Consider the following 19,584-nt stretch of genomic DNA (forward strand, 5'->3'; position numbering starts at 1 on the left):
TCTATTCAAGTGTTTTTGCCCATTTTTAATAAGTTTCTTTGCTTTTTTTGCTATTGAGTTGTAAGAATTTCTTATATCTTTTGGATATTAGCCCTTTATCAGATGGATTTTTTTCATTTGTTTTCTCCCATTCTGTAAGTCACCTTTTCACTCTGTTGATTGTTTCCTTTGCTGTGTAAACGTTTTTTAATTTGATATAGTTCAACTTGTGTATTTTTTCCTTTGTTGTTGATGTTTTTGGGGTCATATCCAAGAAATTGTCACCAACACTAATGTCATGAAGCTTTTCCCCTGTTTTTTCTTCTAGGAATTTTATAGTTTCAGGTCTTATGTTTAGACCTTTAATTAAGGAGTTGATTTTTGTGTATGATGTAAGATGAGGGTCCAATTTCATTATTTTGCATGAGGATTAGATGGTTATCTTCTCCCTGTGTTTTCACATGAGTCTTCCCCCTGAACCAATCTGTCTCCAATATCCTCTTCTTATAAGAACACTAGTCATATTAGATTAGGACCCATTGTAATAACTTCATTTTAGCATAATTACCTCTTTAAAGACCCTGTCTCCAAAACAGTCACATTATGAGGTATTAGGAGGATAGGACACAACGCAACCCATAACACCTTCCAAATAAAATGTCTTGATTTCAAGAATAAGGATGTGATGCCTGGCTTCCTTTTGTTGTTTTAGTGAATATAAATACTATTGAAGTATTTTAGAGAAAATATACAATGGAAAGCAACACATTGTATGAATTTAGGTAAGTTACCTCAATTCCCCATGTTCCATTCTTTTCTGTGTATAAACCAGGAAACAAATGTATTCCCTATTCTCTCCTTTTCCAAGAGACCACAAAATTTCAGTCTTTAAAAATGACTTTTCGTATCTTCAAAAGCTTGTATTTATTCTCTTGCTTGTGGTCTTCATTGCAGTGCAGCCATTTCCAAATTGCTGTCTGATGATTAAATGCTCACAGTGGCCCCAGGGTGCGGAGGGCAAAGCAGGATCTGTCTCCACTTTGCTGCTGAGGCAGTCAGTACACAAGGAGGTTCAGGAAGCTTCTAACATTGCCACTTTGGTGCTGAGGCAGTCAGTTTACAAGGAGGTTAAGGAAGTTTATAACATTTCCAAAGTTACAGGTAATAAATTGTGGCTCTAAAAATAGAATAAATTTTACTATCACATCAAAAAGAATAAAATACCTAGGAATAGACCTACCTAAGGAGGGAAAAGACCTGTACTCTGAAAACAATAAGGTGCTGATGAAAGGAATTGAAGACAACACAAACAGATGGGAAGATATACCATATTCTTGGATTGACAGAATCAATACTGTTAAAATGATTATACTACCCAAGACAATCTACAGATTCAATGCAATCCCTAACATTACCAATGGCATTTTTCACAGAACTAGAACAAAAAATTGTAAAATTTGTGTGGTAACATAAAAGATCCTGAAGAGCCAAACCAATCTTGAGAAAGAACAGAGTTGGAGGAATCACACTCCCTGACATCAGGGACACTATAAAACTACTTAGAGGAAAACATAGGCAGAACACGCTTTGACATAAATTGAAGTAATACTTTTTTGGATCCGTCTCCTAGAGTAATGAAAATAAAAGCAAAAATAAACAAATGAGACCTAATTAAACTTAAAATCTTTTGTACAGCAAGGGAAACCATAAACAAAACAAAAAGACAGCCTATGGACTAGGAGAACATATTTATAAATGATGCTACTGAGAAGGCTTAATCTCCAAAATATACAAATGGTTCACACAGCTTAATATCAGAAAAACAAATAATCCAATCAAAAAATGGGCAGAAGACCTAAATAGACATTTCTCCAAAGAAGATATACAGATTACCAACAAACGCATAAAAAGATGCTCAATATCACTAATTATTAGAGAAGTGCAAATCAAAACTACAATGAGGTGTCACCTCACACCAGTCAGAATGGCCATCATCAAAAAGTCTACAAACAATAAATGCTGGAGAGGGTGTGGAGAAAAGGGAACCCTCTTGCACTGTTGGTGGGAATGTAAATTGATACAGTCACTATGGAGAACAGTATGGAGGTTCCTTAAGAAACTAAAAATAGAGCTACCATATGACCTAGCAATCCCACTACTGGGCATATACCCAGAGAAAACCATAATTCAAAAAGAGTCATGTACCACAATGTTCATTGCAGCACTATTTACAGTAGCCATAACGGCCATCATCAAAAAATCTACAAACAATAAATGCTGGAGAGGGTGTGTAGAAAAAACAACCCTTCTACACTGTTGGTGGGAATGTAAATTGGTGCAACCACTGTGGAGAACAGTATGGAGTTTCCTTAGAAAACTAAAAATAGAGCTACCATATGATCCAGCAATCCCACACCTGGGCATACATCTGAAGAAAACTCTAATTTGAAAAAATACATGCACCCAAATGTTCATAGCAGCACTATTTGCAATAGCCAAGACATGGAAGAAACCTAATTGTCTGTCAACAGATAAATGGGTAAAGAAGATGTGGTGTATATATACAATGGAATATTACTCAGCCATAAAAAAGAATAAAATAATGCCATTTACAGCAGCATGGATGGACCTAGAGACTATCATATTAAGCAAAGTAAGTCAGACAGAGAAAGACAAATATCATATGATATCACTTATATGTGGAATCTAAAAAAATGATACAAATGAACTTACTGTATTTACAAAACAGAAACAGACTCACAGACTTAGAAAACAAACTTATGGTTACCAAAGGAGAGAGAGAATGTGGTGGAGGGGTGATAGATTAAGAGTTTGGGATTAACAGATACACACTACTATGTATAAAATAGGTAAACAACAGGATCTACTGTATAACACAGGGAACTCTACTCAATCTCTTGTAATAACATATAATGGAAAAGAACCTGAAAAAAGAATATATATATATGTATAACTGAATCACTTTGCTGTATACTTGATACTAAAACAACATTGTAAATTTCAATAAAAAATGTTTTTAAAAGGAATCAATTTTTTCTGGTCCATTCTCTAGTGGCATTTCAACTAGACCCTTAATATATTACAATTTTGATGTGAAATAGAATGGTAAGAGGACACTATTCTGAGACTAAACAACTAGAAGTGCTAAGAATCTTAGCACTTTTCTCTAGAGCAGCCTCCCATTGCCATAGGGTTAACTAGAGTAGAGCATCGTAGCATGGCTTCAGTGAGAGTAGAAATTTTGGCATCGTCAGAGTTATGTATCTTTAGTACCTTCCCAAGCACTGTGTTTATAAACCAATGATGACTCCCTCCCACAAATGAGTCATGTTCTGTGGTTTAGATATGTTTCCTCAGCTGATAATCATGAGCTGATTATCATTATGGCTTTTTCCTGGGCTGGTTTCAATGTTGAATTTGGTCCAAAGACCATGCTCATATGTCTATTATCTTGTAATATCCTTTGGCAATTTCATTTCTACTGGGTTGTTGGACTTTCACTTTTTAATTTTCCCAAGCTCATTATGCAGTACTGGTATTTACCCCTTATATGGATTGTAAATATTTTTTATGGCATATTTATCATATGAAAGTAAGTTTTTGTTTTCTTTTTCATAGTAAAATCTGTCAAATTTTACCTTTATTGTTTATGAATTCCATGACTTTCTTGCCAAGATTATATAATAATTATTTACATTTTGGCCTAGTATTTTTATAGTTTTAAAAAACACATATCTTTTTCAAATTCACCTGGAATGTTTTGTGTTTGTGATTAAAGATAGGACTCTCCGACGGTAGAATCAGTTATCTCAGCTAAAATTTTTATTAAATTATTCATCTTTTCTGCACTTGAGTCAGATATTTAATTCCCATTGTACATGAGTCATGTTCTCTACTCTTCCTTATTAATACTGTTCTCTATTTTTATACCATTATCATGCTATTTAATTTCTGCACATTTTTACCATGTTTTGATTGGGAAAATTCTGTGTCTTAAATTATCTTAAAACCTCTAGCACATTTACTCTTCCAGTTTTAAAAATACCATTGGGTTTTATTTTAATTCAGTTCAGTTTTATTTTAAAAACCATTAAACCACTAGACCGAAAGATAAACTGCTACTATATTATTCTGGATTGACAGAGTAGATTTTGCTAACAAAAACACACAAAAAACTAACTTCCATATGGCAAATTCATCACAAATAGAGTTAAAATACAGTTGACAGTGTCCGGAAAGTATTTGCAGTATTTATTGAGCAACTTCCTATGTCAGGCTTAAGGCACTGGACATACCTCATTGAATAACACAGGAGACATTTCCTGCCCTAGAGGCATTTACATGCATCAGGGTATGGCCAACGATAAACAATAAACATAATAGGTAATTATGTGGTCATTAGGGAGCAAGTATGCTATGGAAAAAAGATGAAAAGAAAGGAAGTTCGATATGGGAGTCAGAGCTCTAGAGTGCAGCAACAGGTTGAAGTTTTGAATTGTGTGATCAGAAAAAGCCTCACTAAGAAATGGACGGCTGAACAAAACTTGAAGAAGGTAGAGGATTTAGCCATGTGGATAAAGAGAATTATTTCTTTGGACTGGTGGTTGATTTATTAAATCATTTGGGGAGAATTGATAGATTATTGATTCTTCCTATCCAGGAATCAAGTATGTCTTTCCATTTGTATAGGTCTTCCTCTAAGCCCTTCAGAAAATGTTTATATCTTTACAGATCTTGTATATTTATAGATCTTCCACACTTTCAGTTAAGTATATTCCTAGGTAATTTATGATTTTTTACTTTTGTAATTTCTGAAAAGAGAACTGTTTATTATGTTTTCTTATACATCTTATATCTTTATATCCTGATACATCTTAAATTCTTATACATCTTATATTCTTATGCATCTTATATCTGATTCAACTCTTATTAGTTGTCATTTTTCAATTCATTAACAAAGTATAATTTTTCAATTTGTAAACAAATTGTGTGGTTGTCTGTAAACAACCATATTAACTGAAAAATAAAAATAGTTGTATTGTTTTCTTGCATCTGTCCCTTTCATTTTATTTACCTATCTCAAGTATTGACTAGAACTTTAAAACTAACAATGATACTACATGTAGTAATAGGCATCTTGTTAATTACCAGTGCCTTGTTCCTGATATAAATGGGGATATTTCAAACTATTTCACCATTAAGTACTATATTTGTTCAAGGTTTCCAGTGGCTCACTTTTATCAGTTTAATGAAATTTAAGAATCAGAACCAGAGGTTAAAATGATGAGTTTTAAAAAATCATCTATTGCAATAATTATGTTATTTTGCAACTTTAAATGTAATATAATGAATTTCATGAATGAATTTAAAAATTTTGAACCGTTATTAGACTCCTGGTTAAAAAAATGTTTTTACTTGATCGTGAGGATACTTATTTTCAATGTAATGCTAAATTTGATTGGTTAATGCTTTATCTGCATGTTTACATCATATGTCTTAGTGAGATTGGTCTATAATTTTCTTTTTTTTTTTTTTTTTTTTGGCAGTACGCGGGCTTCTCACTGTTGTGGCCTCTCCCGTTGTGGAGCACAGGCTCCGGACGCACAGGCTCAGCGGCCATGGCTCACGGGCCTAGCCACTCCACAGCATGTGGGATCTTCCCGACTGGGGCACGAGCCCATGTCCCCTGCATCGGCAGGTGGACTCTCAACCACTGCTCCACTAGGGAAGCCCAATAATTTTCTTTTTTGATTAATAATACAAATTATCTCTCTCGGACCTTAAATGAACTGGCCCTGAAAATTGGACATTGTACAGCTTTTCTTGTTACCTGTTCAGTTTCTTCAGTGGTTACAGATATAGTCATGTGTCTAACCCTTGATTTTGCTAAAAGATCATCATCTTATTTTATCTAGATTTTGACATATTTTGGTATCAAGATATATAAGTTATCCTCTTACAATTTCTTTCCTGTTTTCATTGCCTGTTTTAGTGGGTATGACCTCTTTCTTATCTCTAATATTGCTCGTTTATTTATTCTCTCATTTTCTTGATCAAACTTGCCCAAAGTTTTACTATTGCATTGGCTTTCATAAGAACAAGCTTTCAGTTTTATTGATTCAGTCTGCTTTTATTATTTTGTTTTCTTTTCTTTTACTTTATTTCAATTCTGTCTTTATTAATATATCCCTTCCACTTTCTTTAGTTTTCTTGGTCTTCTCCTTAACTTTTAAAGTTTATTGCTTATACATATATTTTCCTTTTTAAAATTAATCCAAAATGTTAACAGAATAGTATAAGCACAAAGATTATAAAATCAATTATTATTAAAAAGTTGATAACCAAAAAAAAAGGAAAAAAAAAGGAAGAGTTATCTGCCTCACTCCTTCCCACATTCCAGTTCTATTTCTTAGAGGAAACCACTGTCAAACCTTTTAATACAGTATTTAGTCCTTACTATTCTAATCACTAAAGAATACTTCTCTTGTTATTTATTGATCTATCAGTTATAGGTATTATCTATTAACTTCTATTATACTTTACTCTGTTATAGAAACTCCATACAACTCAACATCCTCTTATACTATAATTTGGCTGAAATTATAGTCAGTATTTCAATATTTTCATGATGTAAATATAGTTTGCTATTGAGTCATTGGTATTTTCTTTCTTGGACACTTTTTGTTTTTTCTGGAGTTGATATTTGTCTCACTTTTTCTTTTGTTTAGTAGTCTATGTATGCAAGGCTATGATTTTCCAAATGCTCCAAGAAAAAACCTATCAATTTTTTTCCAAACTCTAAATCACAACAAATAATCTTTTCATTCCATTTCTGTCTTGGTGATTTCCTTACCTCAACTCCCCGGCTCTCCAGGCCAATTGTAGAGCTGTTGCCAAGGATTTCCTTTCATTCTTTTCTTCCATAAAATCCCATATTTCCTGGATCTCATGTTTTCACTTTTTGTTTTATTCTCATTTTACTGAAGCATATTCTCTAAAATTTTCCCTGAAAAGGATGAATGGGAGGTCCTTATAGGTCTGAAATACCTCAGTATTAGGCTCATGTTTAATTGATCATTTGACAAGGTATGGAACTCTAGCTTAAAAATCATTTTCCTTTCATTCTGAAGGCATTTTCCCACTCTCTTCTAGCATTTAGTATTGAGGTTAAGAAGCCCAATGGTTCTCATTCCCATTTCCTTATTTTTAACCTCTTTTTGCATCTTCTTTTCACCAATAGCATTTTTGGATTTTATAATGATGGGTGTTGCTATGAGTCATTTTCATTTCTTGTCATGGGCTCTTTCAATCTGTAGATTGTTTTCTGCAATTGTCCTTTGTTTTTGCAAGTTTTTCTTGTAATTTTTCTTGATAATTTCCTGCCCTCTATTTCTCCAGTTTTTTATCTAGAGCTCTTAATAGTGGGATCCACATTCTTGAATTGACCCTCCAATGTTCTATTTTCTTTCCCATAGTCCTTATATTTGTTTCTTTATTCATTCTTTGATTTATTTTAGTTTCTGTGAGATTTCCTTAACTTTAACTTCTAATTCTTCTACTGAATCCATAATTTTTAATAGCATAATTTCAATTTCCAAGAGGTTTTTTTAATCTGCTGATTATGCTTTTTCACTATTTATCAACATATTTCTTTCGTTTATCTCTTTGGTAATAATGGTTATTTTGAAACTTTCTTCTGCTACCCACAAATTATTTTGGGATCCTTTTTCCTTGTTTTTTGGTGGATTTCCTCTTCATTTAGTTGGATTTCCCAAAATGTTTAAAGGTCATTGACTGTCTCATCATATAAGATTTAGGCACTATGATGCTGACTGGAAGCTTTTTGTACATAGGCAAGTTAGTTGAATGGTGGAGGGATGATAAAATGCCATTTTTGTTAAAGGACCCTCAGATGTTAGCATCCCAAATTCACACCAGACTGGAGTCAACCCCTTTTCTTACTGCTGGCATTTGGATGAGCATTATCAACATCATCTTCCTGTTCTCAGTCCCTCTCCTCTCCCCTGCTCCCTTGTGCTGTACTCTTCTTGATATCTTCAAGGTCTAGACCTCAGTGGATCAAGTCCTCTGGAATATGCACCTTCAGTGTCATGGGGGCAGTTGTCATGACCCAGTAGCTTGGCTGCATAGTGGAGAAGGACCCAAGTGTCCAGCTACTCTGTGTAGGGACTTTCAAGCCATCTCCTGATGTCAGCCCCAAGGCTCAGTCAAACCCTTCACCCTCCCTCTGTCATTTGGAGCCAAGCTTGACAGAGGTTCTGGGTGAATTGCACACTACTTGTTGGTATTATTGTCTATAGGTACTTGGATAATAATTTAAATTCTTCAGTTAAATCAAGTGCTTTTCAACTTTACAAAATAATTGAAACTCTTCAGCTAAAGTTTGCTTTCCCTCCTTGTCAATCAATAGCATATTAATACATTTACTGGCATTCTAATAGTTTGGGGAGATAGAAAGTATAAATACCTGTGGTAAAATACCAAGTAGTCACTTTTCCTTGTTTTCTAATAAATGCAGTTGAAGGCTGGATTGTGCTATGAGTAACATAGAGCACAAAACACATTTTTGTGTGAGGTTTTCTCATTATTTCTAAAAACGTTGTCATTTCAATTTTGCCATCTCATTTATCTGAAGAGTTACTAGACTGTTCTGTGTGGTTATTTTCAATTTTCAATTTTTTTTTGGCTTTCATTTTCTTATTAATTTCTAGTTTTATTAAAATGCAGTCAGAGAATATGGTCTCTATGATTTCTGCTTTAGGGATTATTGTGATTTTTCTTTGTTGTTTATGTGTTGCCAAGTTTTCCATTATTCCATGGATATTTGAAAATGATGTGAATTTACTTTCGTTGGATATATATACATATTATATCTAAAGTGGATTGTGCTGTTATGTTAATTATGCTATTCTTAGTCATTATGTACTTACATCTTATCTTCATCTCTCAAATTTTGAGAGCAGTAACTTATTTGCCCCTATTATGCTTTTTGTTTTATTAATTTGTCCCTAAAATTATACTTTTTTTTGTCTGATGTGTTAGTAGGAGTTTAAAGGTTTGTAAATGATTACACTACAACAATGAAGCTGTAAGACATCATGAGTGAACGAAGGCATTCACAAAAGGCCATACATTTTATGATTCCACTTATATGAAATGTCCAGAATAGGCAAATCCATAGAGGCAGAAAGTAGATTAGTGGTTACCAGGAGCTGGGGGGAGCAGGTAATCAGGGGTGACTGTTAATGGTTATGGGGTTTTGTATTAGTCACAGTTCTCCAAAGAAACAGAACCAAGTAGGATAGATATAGATATAGATTAGATTAGATTAGTTTATTATATTTATATATTGGTTCACATGATTATGGAGACTGAGAAGTCCCAAGATCTTCCAGTTGAGCTGGCAGCTGGGGACCTAGGGTATCCGGTTGTTTAGTTGCAGTCTGAAGGATGCATGCTCAAGATGCAGGAAGAGCTGGTGTTTCAGTTTGAGTCCTTCAACTGATTGGATGGGACCCACTCACATTAGGGAGAGCAATCTGCTTTACTCAGTCTGTGAATTTAAATATTTATCTCATCCAAAACACCGTCACACGGAACTTCCCTGGTGGCACAGTGGTTAAGAATCTGCCTGCCAATGCAGGGGAAACAGGTTTGAGCCCTGGTCTGGGAAGATCCACATGCCGTGGAGCAACAAAGCCCGTGCACCACAACTACTGAGCCTGCACTCTAGAGCCTGCAAGCCACAACTACTGATGCCTGTGTACCTAGAGCCCATGCTCCACAACAAGAGAAACCGCTGCAATGAGAAGCCCGCGCACCACAACAAAGAGTAGCCCCCGCTCGCCACAACTAGAGAAAGCCTGTGCACAGCAACAAAGACCCAATGCAGCCAAAAATAAATAAATAAATATATTAAAAGAAAAAAACACCCTCACAGAAACACTCAAAAAAAAGTTTGACCAAATATCTGGGCACCCCATGGCCCAGGCAAGTTGGCACATAAAGTTAACCATTACGGGTTTCTTTTTGGGATAATGAAAATGTTCTAAAATTAGACAGCGGTGGTGTCTAATTCATAACTCTGTGAATATACTAAAATCACTGTATTGTACACTTTAGAAGGATGAATCAAGTGCTATGTAAATTAAATCTCAATAAAGCTGTTTAAAAATAAACAAAGGCAATACAGACTAAAAAACTCAAAAACAAAAGCAAATACAAGAGTGGGCAGGATCCTAATAGTGATGTGGGTGCCATGAGATGTTCATCCAGAAATTCCATCCAGTACCTTATTTCTCAAAGTGTGGTCCATAGACCAGCAGCCTGGGCATCACCGAGGAGCTTGTTAGAAAAGCAGAATCTCAGGCCCCACCCCAGATCTGCTGACTCAGAATCTGCATTTTAACAAAATCTTCAAGGGATTCGTATAACAATTAAAGTGAGAAGTTCTTCTGATTTGGTGGTCTTAGTTTTACTTACCAGTTTATTTTGAACAATGGAATAATTTATTAATCAACATCTCACACTGAAGCTTGATCTAAAAAACAGTGAAAAGAGCATCTCTGGTTGAAGAGAGCCAGGGAGCCCCGAGCCCACCTGCCTGCCCTCACCTTAGGCAACTCACAGACCCCCTCCTCCAGGAAAACAATACCAGTGGGCCAGCTCGCTCTCTCTCTTTTAAGTGAAGTTTATAATAATACTAGTAGGCAGAGTAACAGGACAATCAGCTCTCTCTTGGGAAAATAAAAGAAGAAGAAGAAAGAAGGAAAAGAAGTCCTAACATAGACTACCTCCTCTGCTCCCCGGAGCCCACTGCCTCACCCAGACTGTCCTTCCCCACAGTGACCCGTGGTCCATGCTGCACTTCACATGACAGTGTGGAGCCGCCTGTCCTAGTGCACAGTGCAAGGAACAGACATTTCCCGGCACCTGTGTGTCTGTGGCCACCTCCAGCCAAACCCCGCAGTTGAACTATTGGAAATGCACTGACCTTCCCGTAGGAGATGACACCCTTCACTCATAGCGTTCACTGGGCAATCAGATGCCATCCCAGTGACATTCTTCACAGCTGCTGGCCACAGCCTTTAATTTCTCTGGTATTTCACCAAGGTGAAGCGGCCTCTGGCTATAGCATGTTTGTTGGCGTGAGCTGAGCTGGGCTCATCTTACGCTCCCCTTAGTCCAGGGTTTCACACCAACTTGTAGTCTAAGGGCAATGGAGCTACAGTATAAAATGTTCTCCTTCCATCTTCTGTTTGTGCTTTGAATTTTTATGCTCCTTTTGAGTGGCTTTTTGTCAACAGTATCACAGGACACGACTCTGCATGGAACATGTCATTTTACAGATCACTAAAATAAGACCTAGAAGATCATGCAACTTGGAAATATTTGAGTCAGGTTGCCTTCTGAACTCAGTCTTTCTGATTCCAGATGGCTTTGTCCTGGACAAACATTGTCCCAGGATTAGAGTCTTCAGCTCATAACAGGTCAAAGTCCGGCAGCAAGTCTCCCAAGTCACAGGAAATCCTCCTACATCTTTTTTTCTTCCAGTTTTATTAAGAGATAAAGGACATACAGCACTGTATAAGTTTAAGGTGTGCAGCATAATGATTTGACTTATATACATCATGAAATTATTATCACAATAAGTTTAGTGAGCATCCATCATCTTGTATAGATACAATACTAAAGAAATAGAAAAAAGTATTTTTCCTTGTGATAAGAACCCTTAGGATTTGCTCTCTTAACAACTTTCACATATAACGTACAGCAGTGTTCATTCCATTTACCATGTTGTACATTACATCCCTAGGACTTATTTATCTTAGAACTGGAAGTTTGTACCTTTTGACCACCTTCATCCAATTCCCCCTCCCCAACACCCACCTCAGGTAACCACAAGTCTGATCACTTTTTCTATGAGTTTGTTTGTTTTTGAAGAATAATTGACCTACAACTATGTTAGTTCTTGATGCACAACATTGTGATTCAATATTTCTACGTATTTCAAAATGTTTAACCTGCTAAGTCCAGTTACCATCTGTCACCATACAAAGACATTACGTATTTATTGACTATATTCTCCACACTGTACATTTCATACCCGTGACTCACTTATCTTGTAACTGCAAGTGTGTACCTCTTAATCTCCCTTACCTATTTCTCTCTCCCCACAACTCCCTTACCTATTTCTCTCTCCCCACAGCTCTTCCCTGTTTGGCAACCACCTGATGGTTCTCTATTTATGACTCTGTTTCTGTTTTGTTATGTTTGTTTATTTGTTTTGCTTTTTAGATTCCACATATAAGTGAAATACAATATTGGTCTTTCTCTGTCTATTTCACTTATTCTAATATCCTCTAGGTACATGCATGTTGTCTCAAATAGCAAAATTTCATTCTTTTTAATGGCTAAGTACTATTCCATTGTGTATATATACCACATCTTCTTTATCTTTTCCTCTATCAACAGGCAATTAGGTTACTTCCATATCTTGTTAAAATGACCATACCCCCAAGACAATCTACAGATTCAATGCAATCCCTGTCAAAATACCATTTTTTTTCACAGAACTAGAACAAATAATCCTAAAATTTGTGTGGAAAGGCAAAGACCCCTAAAAGAGAAAACAATCTTGAGAAAGAACAAAGCTGGAGGTATCAGGCTCCCTGACTTCAGACTGTACTACAAAGCTACAGTCATCAAAACAGTATGGTACTGGCACAAAACAGCCACATAGATCAGTAGAAAAGAATAGAGAGCCCAGAAATAAACCCACATTTATGGTCAATTAATCTATGACAAAGGAAGCAAGAATATACAATGGGGAAAAGACAGTCTCTTCAATAAGTGGTGTTATTGCAGCATTATTTGACATCCTCTAGCATCCTTTTTAAAACCATGGATTTAAAAAAAAATATCCAAAAAGATGTAACCATGCAACCATCCTTTTATCCCTTTCCAAAATTCCTTTGTGTGAGGTCTCATGGAAGAAAGTGGTGACAAATATCTCCACATGTAGATTTTGGAATCAAAGCAAGCCCATGCCAGAGAAATCATGTGTGCTTATATAAGAACTGTAACAGTTTTTCAGTGTCCACATCCTTCCGGTGTCAGCCTTTTGAGTCACTTAATATTTGTCACTGGGAGGAAAGACATTCATCTAAGACCAGAGACAAAAAGCTATTTTTGGTGGAGTAAGTAGGAGACCTTCTATGATGCCCAAAGTCACATTTTGAGTCTCAGATTCTGCTGTCAGGTTCTCCATCTTTCCATCAGGGAAGTGTTTGGCTTTAGGTATTTCATCATAGTGGTAAAAGTATGCCCTGCTCGAAGAGAGGACAAAAACATCACAAACACGTGAGAGAGATTTCCCCACTGCATAAATGAATAAACTATTATTTTGGCAAGTCCTCTATCCTAAATGACATAGCAAGGCTATATCATCCTGAGGTATGTGCTTAAGGATTCCTGTGCTTCCTTATAATTGCTTTCCCAGCAGCTCTTCCCTGTAAACTCTGTGAAGATGAAGGTTTGGTCTTATTCAGAGCACTAGTCCTCAACTCCTGTGCACCAGACACACAATAAAAATTAGTTAAATGAATGATCTTTGAGTCTATTTTCTGTTATTGTAAAAATATTGGTTAGAATTATTGTTAATGTTATTTTCAAGTAACCAAAACACATGAAGCTGAAGCAAGACAGAAAATTTATTCCCAGGAGCAAACTGAAGCCAGAGGGTCTCTCTCTCTCCACCTCTTCCTTACCTCCTCTTCTTTCAGTTCCTGTCTGTTCCTTTGCTCACTTTTCTTTCCCACCACAAACAAGCTTTCTCTGTCTCAGTCTGCAGGTTCACATGTCTTCATTCCAGCTACGTGGGAAAAATCAAAGAGATTTCATTTCCAATGTCAAATTTCTGAAGGAAGGATTTATGGGGTAAATGATCCCCCCTGGCTGAGTGAGTGGGATCACATTGTGTCTGGCTGCTTTCTCCATGGTCGTCTGTGTGCGTCTGCTGCAGGGCAATTCCTAAAAAGAGTTCTGCTTCAGGTGCTTTCTGCTTATTCTTTTGTGTGATCTATTTGTTCATTTTGTTATTTTTTCCCATTTTTTCTATTCTTGGGTCTTTTCTTTCTCCTACCAATACTTCATATACTAAACATGTTAATCCTTCTATTTTGTTTTTTGAAACATTTTTCCAGTTGTATCAGCCACAAGTCAGTGCAGAAAATAGCAATCATTCTAGATATCTTAAACAGAAAGGAATTTAACACAGAGAATTAGGTGCTTGTAAAATCCCTGGAAGTTCTGTACAGACAGCCTCTAGGCTGGGCCTTGGTGAATGACTCCTGCAGTATCACAGAACTGATCCTTAAAAGTTTCTACGACATCTGCCACCATCAGGAAGAACACTCCACTGCAGCTGTGACCCAAGAATCAGGAAGCCACCACCATCACAACACAAATGTCTCCTGACAACCACGAAGGTGGGGATTAGACACGAATTCTGTTTCAGAAGACCCATAGCTAAAAACATAACAAAACAAGTAGTCAAATGAACTTCCGCCTGCACATTCTCACAGGAATGCATTAATGAGTGAATCTAATTTGAATCTACCACCCTGGCTGCAAAGGGGCCTGGGAAATGTCATTGTTTACCTTTTGACCTCTGAAGTAGAGGAAGGCACGTGATCAGGAGGTGAGGAGAGATTCTAAGTGTCCCTCGACCACGTCTAACACACACACGCAGAGTATGTTCAGATTTAAATGTTACATAATCAAATTGGTCAGTCTTTCTCTTTGTAATTTTTTCTATTGCTTCAAAGCTTACAAAGGCATCCCACTCTAGAGAGGTTTAATAGTATTACATTCTGGTTTCTTCTTATCTTCTCACTGATACTGTCATTTGAAATGAAGATGGATGTGGAAACACAAAAGTGAAAATATTTGTTGGGGAATAGTAGATTTTTTGTTGTTGCTGAAAATTGTATTCAACACTATTGTTTTTACAATTAGAAAGAAGATGATAAAAAAGTAACAATATACAGACTGATTCAAATCTACTTTGGATTTCTGGTTACTGTACATGATTTGCTGTGGGCAAATCATGTCCTAGAATAGGTGCCAGTTAACTCTGATGTGTAGTGTTTAATACAGAGGTGAGAAGTTATGCTCAACTTTGTGCTCTCACAAAAGTACAACTTTGTTTGTTCTCAAAGGACAGCTGATGGGGCAGAAGCCCACAGGATCAGGAAAAACAAGGCGAATCAGAACTCATAATCATTAAGTGATATTCTCTATCTCATGTGAAGCTTAATTCAGAAATGATTCCTTCAACAAGGACCTACTGTATAGCACAGGGACCGCTACTCAATATTCTGTAATAACCTATACGGAAAAGAATTTGAAAAAGAATGGGTATATTTATGTATAGCTGAATCACTTTGCTGTGCACCTGAAACTAACACAACATTGTAAATCAACTATACTCCAATATAAAATAAAAATTAAATAAAAAAAAAGATTCTTCTTTTCTTGTAAGATTTTAACTTGAGGCTTTCCAAAATCTTTAATTCTTTAAAAAAAAAAGTCAGACTCCCCTAAACTCTCAGAATGCACTTCTTTTGTTCAGTAGTTAGAAGAAATCCCCCCCCCTCACCACACAGAGATTTGTTTTCATCACAACACACAGGCCATGCTCTGCCTTCTCCTTGCAATGGCTGGGGGGCTGGATGCCAATGTAAGGAAATGTTTTCCAAGCAGTATCTGTCTCCCCAACAAGTCCTGGGACTGCAGCTGGCCCTGTGGTCCTTGGATTCCCCCCAGCACTAGAGTTGGTTGGTGTAGTCAATTGAGGGCTCGCCCCAGCTGTTGCATCCTTGAGGAAATCAACCTTCTCTGCTGTGCCTTTCAGTAAGGCTCTGTTGAGCAACTTTCACATGTCTTTGTTGTGGACAATTATGTAAGCTTAGCCCTTTTGTGTGGTCTGCAGGCGAAAGAAAGTCATTGAGGCTGTATCCAAAGCAGAGTTTCCCAATCTTTACTAAACATCAAAATAACCTTCAGAGTTCAAAAAGTAATAATATAGATACACCCAGAGATTCAGATTCAATGGTCCAGGATGATACCCAGGCATCAATCAGGCTTTTTAAGTTTTCCCAGTAATTCTATTCTTCAGCCAGGGTTGAGAACCTCTGCAAAAAAATAAAAATAAATTATATATATATATATATATGGCCTAGCTCCAGTGACTACTTTGTTCTCGTTTGCCTGAGATTTGTCTGGTTTCTTGTTTTAATACTGTCTCACGGCCCAGGAACCCTTCAGTCACAAGTAAACCAATACAGTTGGTCACCCTAGGCCTAGAAATCTCTCCTCAGATTTCTTCTAAGAAAGCCTGAGTCACATAAATGCACAGGTTCTGTAATGATGCAGGAGACCCACACTGGTTTACAGGCTCGAAGTCCAGGTTGCAGCTCTTCTGCTGCCCACCCCCTCCTGCACCAGCTGGGGCCCGGGGGTCACTCAGCTCTTTAGGGAGAGGGTTTCCTCCATCTTCTGCTCCCTCACTACCATGTCATGGGGATCAAACGACTGCGCGCAGAACAGAAGGGGAAACTGAGGCTGGAGGAGGCTGCTGGGTCACTGATTTGGTAAGAGCTGTGCCCTGACTCTCAGTCCTGGCTGCCTTCTGCTGTGGCTGCTGGCGGGACGCGAGGAACCCCCAACACCAGGGCCCACAGACCCCCACCCCGGGCTGAGAGCAAAGCAGCGAGCCTCCCGCCTTCCACACACTCCCTCAGTGTAGACATTTAATGGATAATTTTCTCTGCTGTTCATCTGGAACTAAGGCCATCTTTACAATGTGTTCGGAGGAGACAGCTCCATTTGTCCCAAGTTCTAGGTCCTGGGCGTGCGGGGTGGGGGGAGTTAGATTGTGCCTGAGGGGCTCTTGAAGGGAAGTTTCCAGGTCCTACCACTTACCCCAGTCCTGTGATGTGGCCCAAGAATACGCATGGCCTCTCTTTGAGAAATGCTGTAGGAGAGCATTGTAGCTGATTTTTTTCATGTTTTATGTTTCTGAAATAAAGATGAATATGTTTTATGTCATACTGTTTTCATTTTATCCCCAAACTGCCCCTAAATTAATGGCATTTCATAACCTGAAAGGAGCTGTTAGTATCTAGCAAATCAAAATAATCCTTTTAATCCCAGCAGCAGCCTTGTGCAGTAAGTAGCTTTTAGAAGATGGACCTTGGCCTGATGCCGCCAAGAGTCACCTCCAGGGCAGGAACCCCAGCAGCCCTGCAGGGCAGTAGAACGTGCCCACACCCCTCCTCCCCTGGGACCACTTGTCCTGCATGGACCCAGATGTGCAGCTCAGATACTATTTTTGGAAGTTATTATCCAACCCCACTCTCAAACTCTTCCATCTCAAAATTTAGCTACATGTCCCACAAAATTACAGTGACCTTAAAGCTGTGTTCTGTTCACATCTATAGTAGCTTCCTATCATCGGCCATCCCAGCAACAGAAACTTGGGATCAACAGACACTTCTGTGACTCAGGAAGAAAAGAGGGGCCCACAGCTCTCTGAAGTGTCCCCGAGGAGTCCAAGTACTGTCTGTCTTACATCCAAAGTTATTTGCCTTTTGACCACACACTCTCACAATAGAATCTTCAAATAAACTTACTTTTTAAAAACTTACTTTCAAAAATAAATAAATAAGGGTAACTAGCACCTTGTTTAAGTGATGTTCTCACCACAGTTTGAGCAGCTTGGTAGAATCAACTTGCCTGTCTGGGGTTGAAGGACAGAAAGAAACAGATTTTTAAAATAATTATTCATAAGATGTCAAATCTCGTAACACAGTTTCTTGATTATCTACTGACCTGGGGGGCTCTTGGTCTGCTCTCAGAATAATGTGTGACATAGTGACATCCGGATGGTCAATGGTCATGAGATATTTAGTGGATGAGAGAGAAGGCTGGACAAGTAAGTCCAGCCTCAACTCCCTTTTGCCTGTGATCTGTTGGGACAATTCACATAACATTTCAAGAGGTGCTTGGTAACATGAACTGAGAGTCTAAGATCCTAATCATTTATGGCCTAGGTGATAGGGGGCAAAAGATAACAATGACCCAAGGAAAACATAGATTCTCTTGAGAGAAATTTTTAAGCATGGGGGGAAGTGCAGAATAAGAGAAAATGGCTGCCAGGCAAATTTCAAATCGACCCCCTTGTCAGTGTTCTGGCTGTATGACCCTGGACAAGTTACTTAAACTCTTTGAGCCTCTTCTCCCATCTTAAAAATGAGATAAAATGCCTCCAAGGACCACGGTGATGATGAAATGGAATAATCCACATAAAGTATCTTATGCATAAAAACATTATCAGAGTGATACTCCATAGTGAGATTTAAATATTAAATCATTATTTTAGTTATGTTAAAAATTATCTTTCCATTTTGAACTCTTGACTTCCAAACATGTTTTGTTGAATATTGTATCTTATGTGGCATGTGTTTGTTTGTTTGTTTGTTTTCTTAAAGCCACACAACACGGCATGCAGGATCTTAGTTCCCCGACCAGGGATCGAACCCATGCCCCCTGCATTGGGACCATGGAGTCTTAACCACTGGACTGCCAGAGAAGTCCCCATGTGTGTTGTTTTAAAGAACATAATGTGAGTAGAAATTCTGATTTAGAGGAATGTTCTGTGATTCTCAAAAGGCAATGACATTATTATGCTTTTTTAAAATTCCTAGTGGATTTTATTTTAATTAAATTTAATTTTATTTTCTTGGGATAAATATCATTCATGTGTGTATGTGCATAAATTTTTAAAAATTTTTATTGGGGTATAGTTGATTTAGAATGTTGTGCTAGTTTCAGGTGTACAGCAAAGTGAATCAGTTATGCATATACATATATCCACTCTTTTTCAGATTCTTTTCCCATATTATGTTTGATTTGAAGTTGTCTTCCATGTTGGTTTCAGAGGGCTCAGGTCTTCCTCATGCTTCTGCCACAAGTGAGCTAAGTGGCCCTGAGGGAAACAAGCTATGTGTGATGGAGTGCTCATCTCATCTGTAATTTCAGTAATCTGACTCCCCCCCCCGCCCCCGCCCCCACAGAGTTGCCATCAGGACTAAGAGAAGAGAATGGACTTGAGGATACGGGGAGGGGGAAGGGTAAACTGGGAGAAAGTGAGAGAGTGGCATGGACATATATACACTACCAAACGTAAAATAGATAGCTAGTGGGAAGCAGCCACATAGCACAGGGAGATCAGCTCGGTGCTTCGTGACTACCTAGAGGGGTGGGATAGGGAGGGTGGGAGGGAGGGAGACGCAAGAGGGAAGAGATATGGGGACATATGTATATGTATAACCGATTCACTTTGTTATAAAGCAGAAACTAACACACCACTGTAAAGCAATTATACTCCAATAAAGATGTTTAAAAAAACATATATGAAAGTGTGAAGCACTGTAAGCGTGAGAAAGATCCTGGAGAGTCCAGTGAACTCTTGGCACGTGTTTACATGTGTGGGCTTAG

This window comes from Hyperoodon ampullatus, assembly GCF_949752795.1.
Source record: "Hyperoodon ampullatus genome assembly, chromosome: 10".
In the NCBI taxonomy this organism is placed as follows: domain Eukaryota; kingdom Metazoa; phylum Chordata; class Mammalia; order Artiodactyla; family Ziphiidae; genus Hyperoodon; species Hyperoodon ampullatus.